Consider the following 14,608-nt stretch of genomic DNA (forward strand, 5'->3'; position numbering starts at 1 on the left):
TGCAATCATGTCACCTCCCCAATCTCAACCTGTATTGCACCAAGGAAAGCAATCTTAGTCTATCCAATCTCTCTTCATAACTAAAACCCTCCAGTCCAGGCAACATTCTGGTGAATCTCCTGTGCACTCTCTCTAGTACAATCACATCCTGCCTATAATGTGGATTCCAGAACTACACATAATACTCTAGCTGTAGTGTAGCCAAAGTTTTAAATAGTTTCAGCATCACCTCCATGCTCTTGAACTCTATGCCTCAACTAAGAAATCTCATACTCCTCTAAACCACTTTATCTACCTGTCCTGTTATCTCCAAGGGCCAGTGGACATAAATACCACAGTATCTCTAACCCTCGGTACATTCCAGGGTCTTAATGATCATTATACATTGTTTGTCTGCCAGGTGCAGATCTCACATTTATCAGGATTAATTTCCTTGCCCTGAAATCAAGGATCAAAGGGGCCAAATACCCATTTGAAGAGCTGCCTGCTCTCCATTGCAAGTAGCATCACCGAGAGGAATGGTAATTACTGCCCAGCAATGCAATCATGAGAGGGCCAGGATCAGCAAGACATGCAGGCAACAGCTGAGGGAACACGGGATTGAAGTCTTGGAGAGAGGATCTCCCCCTGCTTCCTGATTGTACTTCCAGTATGTAACTTTTGGACATTGCTGTTCCAGACAGATATCTTATTCTCTTATCAGACATCTTGTTCATCAGAGAATGTGGCTTGCAGTATAAATTACTGCTAAGTTATGACAGTTTTGTATTGTGCAGTGACATTTGACCTTGACTCTGCACAAATGTATTATGTCTCCAAAGCTTGTTGTCCCAAGTACAAGGTGACGGGGAGACATAGATCACTGTATCCTCCAAGTTTCCCTCTAAGTCTTACAGTAACCTGACTTGGATAAATATTGTCTTTCTTCCAGTGTCATAAGCTCGAAGTCCTGGAAATTCCTACCTGTTCCCAAGAAGAGTAATATAAGATTTGAAACATTCACTTTGCTTGTGTCTCCATTAGTGCTTCGAGACCTGCTGAGCTTCACCAAGACTTTCTGCTTTTTGCTTCTTACCAGACTGTTTGTGGCATCACAGTTTTAGAAAAAGTGCAAAAATGAATGTTGAATAGTAAATGATTTTAAGCAATAAATTTTGGCTGTGGTATGGTCTTCCATATCTCAAGAATTAGTTTAAAAGACTTTTCTGTCAAAAGGAAGATGAATTTTTTTGATTGTTCTAAACCAGTTACAAAGATATCAGGATGCGTACTGAGCCTTTGAGTTACTCAACATGTTACCTACATGAGATACTTCCATTAGTTTCAATAGCGTAATTAGAAATTCGAAGTCTGAAAGCTTTTTGTCTTGTCCAGTCACTCTTGGGAGATTTCAGAAGTGATACATTTCTATCTGTCATGCTTACAGGTTGATTACTTGAGAACCAAATATGTACACTTGCCGATTTGATGGACAGGAAAACATTCGACCATCAGTGGATCATGCATGCCTCACAGACTATGATAGTTGCACAAATGTGACTAGATATTCCCACTGCCTTGCAACCATGTAACATCCTGGGAGATAGGCTTGGGGAGAAAGCGTGGCTGCCATAAAAACCTGGAGATAATTTTCACCTATCACAGAACATAAATCTAATGTCGCATGAAAGATGCCTGTTATAGAAAATCCTTACTTTCTTTCGTATTTATTTCAAGGAAAAAGAAAATAACAGTTTCTATAACAGACACTTGGACCTCAAAACCAGTTTTCCCTGGACTCCTTAAATGCTGCAGAACAACATTGTTGTTCATTTTTATCTGATTCATACAGTCTACTAGATGTACTCATTTGACCAAATATTAGTGTCTTTCTGTAGTGTCTATTTGTGGTGTAAAATTCCAAGCAGTGGAATGTGGTGAAACGGTTAAAAATTATGTCCCAATACATGTGTGAATCTAACCGGAATGGAGGTGTTGCTTAGTCCCGTGTGAATCTTCTTATCTGTATGTAACCAGAATGGAATGTGTTTTTTAGCCTTGCTCTGCTGTTCACATGAATGTTTATATCTGGAAGGGAGTATATCAGCTGGAAAAGTCTCCAGTTCGGTGAGTCTGCTCCGGGGTTACGTTTAACCGCCGAGCGTGGGTTGTTGGCAACCGCTCTACGAGAACTGACGGCTCCCAGTTTTTGTAACATGTAGAGTGAGTATAAGCCAGACCCGTTGTGCGACACTGTGGGGAATAAAATGCCCATATTCTAGCAGTCTCGCCTCTTGGTCGTTTGTTCTGTGTCAGACTACTCTCCTACGAACCTGACCTTGAGAATTTTTTAAAACATTTGGCGTAGTCGAGCAGGGTCAATCGCAATTGAGGAGAGATTTTGATACAGAACAATGTTTTGGAAAACGACTAAGAAACCAGAAGAACAAACTGTGGAGGTCCCGACCGTCCCGGGATGGCATGGATGTGGGCATGTACGTGGCAGTTTGTTTGAGAAAGGATCCCAGTCCTGCCGAAGAACCCCTTGCCTGGGGTACAGCGGAGGATGTGGGCATGTCCAAAAGGCTGAAGCGGAGTTAACAGAATTGAATGGGATTGAACTGAACTGAACTGAGTGGAACTGAAGTGAATCAAATTGAACGGAACAAAATGGAACTGAGCTAAATTGAATTGAAATGGACGGAACTGAATTGAATTACACTGAATTGACTGAACTGAAATTAACTGAAACGAATTGAACTGAATTAAGCATAATGTAACACATGTATTGGGCCAAGCAGTGGAATGTGGTGTAAAATTCCAAGCAGTGGAATGTGGTGAAACGGTTAAAAATTATGTCCCAATACATGTGTGAATCTAACCGGAATGGAGGTGTTGCTTAGTCCCGTGTGAATCTTCTTATCTGTATGTAACCAGAATGGAATGTGTTTTTTAGCCTTGCTCTGCTGTTCACATGAATGTTTATATCTGGAAGGGAGTATATCAGCTGGAAAAGTCTCCAGTTCGGTGAGTCTGCTCCGGGGTTACGTTTAACCGCCGAGCGTGGGTTGTTGGCAACCGCTCTACGAGAACTGACGGCTCCCAGTTTTTGTAACATGTAGAGTGAGTATAAGCCAGACCCGTTGTGCGACACTGTGGGGAATAAAATGCCCATATTCTAGCAGTCTCGCCTCTTGGTCGTTTGTTCTGTGTCAGACTACTCTCCTACGAACCTGACCTTGAGAATTTTTTAAAACACTATTCCCCATGCAAAATAGTAAGGGCTGGGCAAAAGAAAAGCTGGCGTATCCAGTGATGCCAAATGCCACGATTGGATAATTAAAAGAGGTGACCTCACTGGAAAAATGTGAGATTTTGAGGTAGCTCAACAGGGTAGATGTTGAAAAGATATTTTCTGTTATGGAGATATCTCAAATGAAAGAGCACAGTTTTAAAATAATGGCTGTCCTATTTGAGACAGCAACAAGGCAAAATGTCTTCTCTTAGGGGTTGTTGGTCTTTGGGATTCTCTTCCACAGTGCACACTGGAAGTTGGGTGATTGAATATATTTAAGGCTGAGCTAGACAGATTTTTAATATACAGGGAAATGAAGGATAATGGAGGACAGATAGACTTTTGGCCACGTTTGATCAGTCATGATCGTATTCAATGGCAGAACAGGCTTGATGGTCCAAATGGCCTAGTCCTGCTCTAATTTCTTCTGATTTTACATTTAAATTATAGCCACTGTTGGTGGTTTGGGAAGCATGGGAGCCAGAGAATACACAATGACAGAATCCTCAATTGGGAAAGTGATAATGAGTAGATAACCTGTTTTAGGGATGCTAGTTGATCCTGGAGGAATGCTGTATTTTTACTGTATCAGTTGTATATGGTAGAAATGACAAATAAAAGCTTCTCTCTCTCTTGGTCAGGAAACTTGAGAGAAATTTCCTGGACTTGTGTATTGTTGAAAAGAATCTGACAATCAATTTCAGGCTTGTTAGGGAGCTCACATTGCCGCATTTGTATGGATTGAAAGCCATATATGTTAATACACAAGACCCTGTTCTTTGCAGACAGAAATAACATATACACACACTGTATGTGTTTCAAATCCACAAGCATGTGACAGCCATTCTCTGGTTTAGTTCTCAGGGCAATATTTTGATTAATTAGTGTCAATCTGCCTGGTGCCTGGCAGTTAGCTGTCAGTCATCACCTAATGGGTGCATTCTTCATGGCAACACCTCGATCAATCACAATCTGCTTGCACATGAAATGTAGTTTTAATTTTACATTTTGCAAATTGTCCTGATGAGTTCAAGAGTAAAGGCTTTTACAAAATATGTCTTTATGTGTAGCAGTTTTCAAGTTCTGTCCTTCCAAATGACTATTTTGTAATCTTCTTAAGAGTCCCATGATCTAATTTAAATCCACTCCAAGTAACAAGAGATTACATTTAATGTCTCATCCAAAAGACAAAATTTCTACCAGTGCAGCACTCTTTCAGGATTAAACTAGAGTACACCCAGAGTTACCAGCTCATGCACTTTGCTGAATTTTGTGACGAGTCCTTTCGGATCCTGGGCATTCTATTTTCCAGTAGGATTGAATCATGCTACTTCAAGGCCAATCTTCTTCTACCGTGCACCCGGAGTACAGTCAGAACTCAAGGTCATAACAGATGCCTGAAAAGCAGAGATTTGGTTTGCCTGATCTCCCCCTCCCTTACCTTCCCCTGGAATACTTTCAGAAGGTAATGGGTGATGTAACGGTGGGGGAAGATGGCTCAGTGTAAACAGGGGTACACGTTACAAGCTGCTGTTCAGGTGCTGTAGAAAAGCCCCTACCTCTGCCTGGGAAAATCTGGATTCAAGTCCCACCTGTCCCCGAGATATGTCATAACATAACTGAATAGGTTGAATAAACAACTGCATTCGAAATAAGTCTTTACGGGCGAAGCTTTTATTTTGTTTTTCTTTCTTTAAAGTCTCGTGCATATACACATCGGGTCTCTGTTCCTGCACCCATTGTAAACCAGTATCATGTCATTGACATTAGCTCTCCTTATTCTGCCGGCCATTTGATACACATTACATCAGCACGCGCGTCTGCCCACTCAGCTTTTGTACAGTATCCATTAATGTTATGGAAAGGCACAGGACAGACTTCCAGCTCGCGGTTCTAGCTGCAAGGTAACACGCCCCCGGCACTTTCTGCTCAGTGTGTTACACAATTACAAAGTTAGAAGTCTGGCGTCATTGCCGAAATGAATTATCCCAACATATGTTGCCGAGATACTGCTGACTATTTGAACATAATTGACATTCGATTAAGCTTGTAAAGACGCGAAGAGCAGATGCGAGTGGAGAGCGAACTGTTGCAGAGGGAGCTTGGCAGGATCTGTACTTGACTCACCTCAATCTCTTCCAGGCTCGGCTCGGCTGGAGATACCAGCGGAGTTCCCAGGCTGACAACACAACCTCATCAACTCACGGACAGGTCTCACTCAAATCCAGCTGCTTGTCACTTGCCCAGCACATTTGCTGATCTCCGCAAAAGCCAAGACCTCTGAAAGGAGGGGAGGCGTGTCAGCGTGTTGTTAGAAACACACACATTGAGCTCACAGCAGCCAGCCAGGGAGATACAGAAGGCAGACTTGGAGTTAAGGAGTATTATCAAAGAACTCCTCCGACATAAAGCAGGTAAGGGTTGAATTAAGTTAAGATACTAAACATGTATAAGAAAAGACATTTATGTATTGTCAATACAGAATATCACAAAGTGTTATCATTATCTATGTTATAGCCATACGTGTGTATCAATTTGCTTTACCGATTACATTAGTTGAAAACTTTGAGGAGAAAGTGAGGTCTGCAGATGCTGGAGATCAGAGCTGAAAATGTGTTGCTGGAAAAGCGCAGCAGGTCAGGCAGCATCCAGGCAACAGGAGAATCGACGTTTCGGGCATAAGCCCTTCTTCAGGAATCATTAGTTCACTGTTGGGACACATCTGCTACATTAGATCATTGAAAATCATACAAGTCCAGTTATGGTTCGAGTAGTGGTTTGGACAGACAGGTAAAGCTGGGATCTGTTAGCCAGTGATTCATAATCTAACTTTATAACCACTCCTGCCCAAACCTGTTAGTGATCGATAAAATGGAACTTTCACCCTCACTAATCCAGAATCTGGTTTCCAGCATCTGCAGTCATTGTTTTTACCTCACCGACCAGCAGAGTGTACAAACGAAACTGGGAGAGACTTCTGCAGTTTGCGATTTTCTGGTGTTTAAGAAAATCGAGATCCTCTATCGAGTGCCGACAAACCAGTGTCTCAATACACTGGCAGCAAGGGAAACTAATAAATATTTTGCGTGCATTGAAGAAAAAAACGGCGGCCTCTTTGCACCAGAGTTACGCCATGATTGCAGCAGCATTTGAGAAAGCGCAGGCATATTAAGAAGTTGGTATTGTACCGGAGCTAGTCGGTAAGTTTGTTGGCTTCTTGCAGACAGTTGATTGCTGTTCCCTTCAGAATTACTCGGAAAGAAAAGGTGGCAAGAGACATTAGGGAAAGAACTGACGGCCTTTCAGATCAGTAACTATTGCAAGAAACAGTTCTGTCTGAACAAATGTTATTTAAAGATATATACGTTTCATACAGGTCACTTCAATGGTTGTCGTCTTGCAGACCTGCTGAGCATCACTAAAAAGAGGTGTCAAGGTAGTTGTGTTTAAAATCTGCTTCCTCCTCGCTCGTTTTTCCTTTTCTGGGCATTATCAGCTTCAGGCCATTAACTATCGAGAGGATATTAACGTTGGAGAACGCTCAGATGAAACCCAATTCTGTCCCCACCCAGCACGGGAAGGTAGGTTAAAAAGCTTCATAGCGAGCACATTATCCATCAAATGAATATTGTTTAGTTGATGCTCAATGTGCTGTCAGCTTAATTTTGTACAAATGAAATATAAACGTGACTCATTTAAATTTGACCACAACCGATAATTAATGTTTGATTATGTAAAGCGTGCTAGGTACATCAATGTTGTCAGCACTGAGACACCACCGTCCCGCCTGAGGGGCGAATGGACAGTGACAATCTCTGAAGCGTCTGTTCAAGAGAAACGGTGGAGCAGCGGAAGAGGCTGGGGAAGATGCGGCATAATAATTGCCCTCCGTCTGGAAACAAAATCAAAATTCCAAAATAAAAACATGCCCCCCACCCCGAAAGTTCGGAACAAGAAACTCGGTCGATCTGGCAATACTGTGGAGAGGGAAACAGGATTTGATGTCTCCTGGTCAAACAGGAGCTTCAGGTCTGCAGGAAGGGCTGCTCATTGGTAGAATTAACGGAGTCTCCTATCATGTTCTCAGTATTTTCCTGAATTTTGGAAAGGTTCCTCTTTCTCCTTTGGTGACACTTTTGGTGGAATACACCGATTTTTAATCAGTCACGAACGGTTATGTGGAGAAAACAGGAAAGTGGCGATGATGTCATGATCCCATGAAAAGGAGCAGACTGGATGGGCTGAATGGCCTACTTCTGCTCCCATGTCTCATGCTGCTATGATCCGAGACAGTAACCATTCAGGACACAATTCATAATTGGTATTTTGACTTTTTGCCCTGTCTTAAACAACCCTTGTGGCACCATAGTAGACCAGGGTTCAATCCTACCTACGCCAAAAGCTTGATTTAGAAAATATCTACCCTGTAACCCTGCATTTCCCATGGCTAAACCATCTAGCTTGCACGTCCCAGGACAGTATGGAAAATTTTACTTTCGAACCGTGGGTGGCACGATGGCACAGTGGTTAGCACTGCTGCCTCACAGTGCCAGAGACCCGGGTTCAATTCCCGCCTCAGGCGACTGACTGTGTGGAGTTTGCACGTTCTCCCTGTGTCTGCGTGGGTTTCCTTCGGGTGCTCCGGTTTCCTCCCACAATCCAAAGATGTGCAGGTCAGGTGAATTGGCCATGCTAAATTGCCCGTAGTGTTAGGTAAAGGGGTAAATGTATGGGTGGGTTGCGGGTCGGTGTGGACTTGTTGGGCCGAAGGGCCTGTTTCCACACTGTAATGTAATCTAATCTAAACCTTTTTTAAAACCAAAATGAGTTTAATGCCAATAAAACAATTCATTGTATTGCAGTTCCAACCTCCACAACTGAAGGTGAAAGGAAATATTCTTTTAAAATAAAAAACCGAAGGAACTGCAGATGCTGGAAGTCAGAAACAAAAACAGAAATTGCTGGAAAAGCTCAACAGGTCTTGCAGCATCTGTTGAGGGAAATCAGCGATAATGTTTCAGGCCAGTGACCCTTCACTGGACCCAACATGTTAATTCTGATTTCTCTCCACAGATGCTGCCAGATCTGTTGAGCTTCTCCAGAACTATTGTTTTGTCTGTCTGTATTAACTTATGGACTGATTTCAGCAAAACCTGGTGTACAGATAGGTTACGGCAGAAAGAAGAACTGAATTACAGCAAAAATAAATTGCTAGAGAAACTCAGCAGGTCTGGCAGCAACTGTGGGAGAAATCACGGTTAATTTTTTAGTCCAGTGGCTCTTCATCAGAACTGTTTAGTTTTTCATGAAGATGTAGATGCAGACTTGGATCCTTATTCTGGAATTTTGCAAAGGATCCCTTAACACTGGGAGATAGGGACTTTCTTATAGAGTGTTGTAGTTTGTGTTATTTAAAATGCTGTGGATTGTTTTAGAATAATATGGATTGTCTTGGCTACTGTGACAGAATTAGCTTTCAAATCATAGAATTCCTACATGTGGAAGCAGGCCATTCAACCTATCAAGTCCACACCAACCATCCAAAGAGTATCCCACCTATACTCACCATCCTAGCTTATCTTTGTAACCCTGCATTTCCCATGGCTAATCTACCTAGCTTGCACATCCCAGCACAGTATGGACAATTTAGCATGGCCAACCTATCAAGCCTGCACATCTTTGGAGTGTGGGAGGAAACCAGAGCACCTGGAGAAAACCCACTGCAAGCAGAGTTTTCACAGCCGGTTGTTGAAAGTGAGCTTAAAGTGAGATGGAAACTCTTAATAAGAAGATTTATTTCTGGCTTTGTAACTACAGAGCATCAAGCAGGCAGTGAAAACCCTTAGGAAGAAACTGTGTTATTACAATTGCATTTAATTAAAACAGCGTATAAGACATATGTAATCTACAGAGTGTCCTCTTCACTTAGTTTATAACAATGAATGATAACCTGATAGTTTCACCATTAAATGACATTTTTCCAAGATGTGTAAATGATCTTTCACTCAATACCTACGGACTTTCCCACATACATAATGGCCAATGATGCTAAAAAAGCTGTTGCTGAGAATATAAAGATAAATGGAGAACCCTGACATTTTTTTAATGGATGACAGTATAGAGGATGAGCAGATAGGTAAGAGCCTATGGGACCAAAGGAAATTTGTTTATTTGGATCCAGGGTTATTTGAGTGGCAAGAAGCAGGGGTAATATTTGAGGAGTGTTTTGGTGATTGGAAGCCTGTGTCTAGTGCTGTTCCTCAGGGATCAGTTTTGGGTTTTCTGCTGTTTGTGGTACATATAAATGATTTAGACTTGAATATATGAGGTTCTGGATTAGTGGTGCTGGAAGAGCACAGCAGTTCAGGCAGCATCCAAGGAGCAGTGAAATCGACGTCTCGGGCAAAAGCCTTTCACGTCGATTTCGCTGCTCCTTGGATGCTGCCTGAATTGCTGTGCTCTTCCATCACCACTAATCCAGAATCTGGTGTCCAGCATCTGCATCATTGTTTTTACCTCGTTTTTACCTTGAATATATGAGGGCTGACCAGTAAGTTCACAAATGACATGACAATTTATGGATGGTAAATAGTGAGGAAGGTAGTGTTGATGTTCACTGGTCCCTTAAGGTAGCAGGACAGGTAGTTAAGGTGGTTAAGAAGAAATATGGAATACTTACCTTTATTAGATGAGGCATAGATTTTAAGAGCAGGGAGACAATGTGGGAACTGTAAAAAATATTGGTTAGGCCACAGCTAGAGTATTGTGTGCAGTTCTGAATTCCACATTATGGAAGGGATATGATTGCACTGGAGACGTTGCCGAGGAGATTTATCAAGATATGACCTGGGTGGCAGAGTTTCAGTTATGAAGAGATTCGATAGACTGGGATTCTTTTCTTTGGAGCAGAGGAAACTAAGTGGGGGGCACAATTGAGATACACAAAATTATGGGAGGCATAGGTAGGAAGAAACTTGTCCCTTTGGAGGGATAAATGACCACAGATTTAAAGCATGGAAGGGGCAGGAGATTTAGAGGGGGTGTGAGAAAAATATTTTTCACCCAGAAGAAGGTGGAATCTGGTGGTCACTGCCTAAGAGAGTGGTGGAGGCAAAAACCTTCACAACATTTAAGAAGCATTTAGATGTACACTTGCAATATTAAGATATACAAGGCTATGGGCCAGATGCTGGAAAATGGGATCAGAACAGTTGGAGCTTGTTTTTGACCAGCTCAGGTTTGATGAGCTCTAGGGCTTTTCTCTGTGATGGAGAGACTGTAACTGTATAGAAATGCAATAATTCACTTGGATTCTGTTGTTGTGGTTAGACCATATCAATGGATGGGCACATGAATTTTGTTTTGGCTGTGGAGGTTAGAAATTTTTATATTTTTAATATGTTTTAAAAGTGTGTACTTCTATGCACTTCCTACAAAACCTACTTTCTGCTGTCAAGTTCTCTCTATGAATTTCAATGTACATATATATTATGACTACTGTTCATATAACAGTCCCAAAGTAATTACATCCTCCCACCCATGTGGTATTGCAGTTCAGTTCTGCACCACCCAACTCCCAGGAGAAATTGTTATGCTCCACATATTTCTGTGAGAAAATATTACAGCCACTCATCGATGACTTTAAAGGCAGGGAACACATAAAATACAGCACATGATCTGACACTGCCTACTCACCCTTCCCAAGTTGTCTCCCACTTTACGGAGAAACATAGGAACAGGAGTTGACCATTCAGCCCCTTGAGCCTGTTCCGTCATTCAATGAGATGTTGGCTGATCTATGGCCTAACTTCATATACCTGCCTTTGGCCCATATCCCTTAATACATTTGCTTAACAATCTCTCTCAAACATAAAATTAACAATTGAATAGCATCAACTGTCTTCTGTGGAAGAGACTTCAAACCTCTACCATCCTTTGAGTATGGAAGTGCTTCTCAATATCTCTCCTGCATGGTTTGGCCTAATTCTCAGAGTATGCCCCCTAGTTCTAGAAGCTCCAACCAGTGGACCTACTCTGTCTTTTCCTGTAAATATCCTGAAGACTTTGATCAAATCACCCCTTAATCTCTGAAATTCTAGACAAAGCAGACATAATTTATAAATTCCCTTCATAACGTAATCCCTGAAGTCCAACTATCATTCTTGTAAACCTACGTTGTATTTCCTTCAAGGTAAATATATCCTTCCAAACATATGATGCACAGATCTCCTCCAAGTGGGGCCTCACCAGGGATTTGTACAGCTGCCATATGATTCTGCATCCTTATAATACAGTCCTCTAGATATAAAAGTCAGCACACCGTTAGTCATCTTAAATATGAAAATGTTGGCCATTTCAGTTCCTCACCTCACCTCTATCACTAATGCACCTTGTTGGTGGGAAGTCTTCATTCAGTGAGTAGTAAGACAGCTTTAGCTAGTGAATTTTGAGAAGATAGGTAGCTCAGGTTGAGGTTCTGGCTGTAGGATTGCTCGCTGAGCTGGAAGGTTCATTTTCAGACGTTTCATCACCATACTAAGTAATATCTTCAGTGAGCCTCCAAATGAAGCACTGGTGGTGTAGCCTGCTTTCTGTTTATATGTTGGAGTTTCCTTGGGTTGGTGATGCCATTTCCTGTGGTGATATCATCTCCAATGGTGATGTCATTTCCTGTTCTTTTTCTCAGGGCATTGTATATGGGATCTAAGTCAATGTGTTTATTGATAGAGTTCTGGTTGGAATGCCATGTTTCTAGGAATTCTTGTGTGTGTCTCTGTTTGGCTTGTCCCAGGATGGATGTGTTATCCCAGCCAAAGTGGTATCCTTCCTCATCCGTATGTAAGGATAATAGTGAGAGTGGGTCATTTCATTTTGTGGCTAGTTGACGTTCATGTATCCTGGTGGTTAGTTTGCTGCCTGTTTTTCCAATTTAGTGCTTCTTACAGTTCTTGCAAGGTATTTTTAGGTGACATTAGTTTTGCTTGTTGCCTTTATAGGGTCTTTCAAGTTCATTAGCGGCTATTTTAGTGTGTTGGTGGGTTTGTGGGCTACCATGATGCCAAGGGGTGTGAGTAGTGTGGCAGTCATTTCCATCCTAGGACAAGCCAAACACAGACATACACGAGAATTCCTAGAAGCATAGCATTCCAACTGGAACTCAATCAACAAACGCATTGACTTGGATCCCATTTACCATGCCCTAAGAAAAAGAACAGGAAATTACATCACCATAGGAAATGATGTCACCACAGGAAATGACATTACCAACCCAAGTTCAGAGACTGGTTGTAGTCCCAGAAGTAGCCACCACTCAAACCTGGCGCTGCTGGGACTGCAGTGCTGTCCTCCTTCCAACATTGTCCAGTACCTCTCTAAGTAAGGATGTCCTCCCCTAATAGGGGACAAAAGTTCATAGAATTCCTAGAGTGTGAAAATAGGTCAATTTGGCCCAACAAGTCCACACCAACTTTCCGAAGTGCATCCCATCCAGACTCAACACCCCACCCTATTGCTGTACCCCTATTTTCCCATGACCAATCCACCTAAGCTACACATTGTTTGATTTAGCCTTAACCAATTAAAAGCCAGCTGAAAGTAACTAGGTGTGAGAGAAACAACAATGAGGATGCATTTTATTGAGGGGGTGGATGGGAAATCCTGCAACTTTCAACTACTGTTATCTGTGAAGCAGGATGAGCAAGAGTAAGAAAAAATAGAAATGGGTGAACAACTATGATGACTTTGTTCACTCCAATTTGATACCTGTTTAAAGAAAAAGAATATTTAATTTTGTAAACATACAGACAGCTTCTAATTGTCACCCATTATTAAAGAATTTTAGAGCATGCATCCTTTCTTAACGATACTGGTGAGGCATAGCAAAGGACGGAGTTTATAAACACAGGAACAGATTTCCTTGCGGCAATCACAAACCTTCAAATTTAAAGTAATGCAAAACAATGTTACCAGAAATGGGTTGTCTACAAACCTCACAAAACCTAAATTGTCTGGCGGTTTGTACTGTGATGGATATCAAGATTCAGGAGCAAACCAAAGCATATACTTCAACTCAGACCACTGGGAGCCCTAATTTTTCCTGCTATAGTTCAATGAAATTCTACATACCCCATGCACAATGACAATATAGACTGATGATATTCTTCTCTGTCACGATGTATAAAGCCACTGTCGGATGGTACTGAATTTCACTTACATGGCTGGGTAATTTATAAGAAGGAAAAATACTTACCAATCAAAATAACTGAAGATAAAAACGAAATGCAGGGTTTGAAAAAAGCAGAAAAACCCAACAACAAAGAAGTAGACCCATCACGGGTTGAAACCAAACATTTTATTTTAAAATGTAGTGCTTAAATCAAAGACATATAAATAAAACAAAAGCAGGCTTGGGCCAGGTTTAAGTCCAAAATGCTGAATAAAGGAATGGTGTTGGCTCTGTGTGAAAACCAAAGAACCAGAAAAGATGGAGGGGAATGGGACAAGACCAAAGTAATACATTGAGCAAAGAACCAAAACTGCGAAAGCTGTGCTGATGGAGAGTGGTATCTAGGGCAGCAAATTTAAAGATATATTTCACATTTATTTTGAAAACAACACAAATTAGAAAATTCAAAGCACACAATTTTTTTTCCAGTTTATGACAACTTAAAAATCATAGAAGGAGCAAAGAACTACAGGTAGTAAAATGTGGCTGAATCATGGAAACTGAGGGCTGACGGAAATATTATTCCATTCCCTGGGAAGGGCGAGCAACTATATAGTGATAGTCTGTTGTTTTCTAACAGTGTTGATATTATGAATGGTAACAGCATGAAATAAGATTTGTGAAAGGAAAACATGAACACATGCAAACATTTAAATAAAACCAACACGTTTCCCCTTGTCGTATTCACAGCAGGTCAGACAATGCACTATTTTATAACAGTAAGGTAGGGACATATCTTTATACTGAATGAAACAGTTAGGACGGAATCTTGCAGGGGTCTGAGCAATATGGGCTATGGTGAGATTTGCAGCAGAATTGGACAAGAATTCCAGTGAGGCCCGTCTTGTTGTCAGGGGACCTTTTATGCTTTTGGCAAACAGCGCAGCACATTTCTCACTTGGCAGTAATGGGTGACTAATTAAGGGGATTATTTCCGATTAAATGCCTTGTTACAAGCCCAACTCTGTTCTTTCATATGCAGCTTCCCATCTTATTAGCACACCAAGCAAATTAGAGAATTCAGCTTGGAAATCAGACTGGGCACCAGGCAATTTCAGCTTGCAGGCTGCGCTGAAGGATCCCTGTGTTGGCATTGGTTACCAACATTT

At 41.5% G+C, this 14,608-nt stretch overlaps 1 protein-coding gene across 3 annotated transcripts in view; it reads left to right on the top strand.

Annotated features, from left to right (window-relative positions):
• The first annotated feature begins 5,141 nt into the window (after positions 1 to 5,141).
• The window catches only part of mchr2a (melanin concentrating hormone receptor 2a), a 55,951-nt gene continuing 46,484 nt past the window's right edge, over positions 5,142 to 14,608 (top strand). Inside the window, exons 1-2 of one of the 3 annotated variants that reach the window (XM_043687487.2) lie at positions 5,142 to 5,688; positions 6,651 to 6,855. The gene's annotated coding sequence lies outside the window, so the exon portion shown is untranslated. Of the gene's footprint in view, positions 5,689 to 6,144; positions 6,475 to 6,650; positions 6,856 to 14,608 lie in introns of those variants that run through there. The other 2 variants (XM_043687489.2, XM_043687490.2) reach the window with 2 other exon arrangements.

Source organism: Chiloscyllium plagiosum, unplaced genomic scaffold (genome assembly GCF_037043375.1).
Source record: "Chiloscyllium plagiosum isolate Xiang-an unplaced genomic scaffold, Cpla_swu_hap1 HiC_scaffold_3, whole genome shotgun sequence".
In the NCBI taxonomy this organism is placed as follows: domain Eukaryota; kingdom Metazoa; phylum Chordata; class Chondrichthyes; order Orectolobiformes; family Hemiscylliidae; genus Chiloscyllium; species Chiloscyllium plagiosum.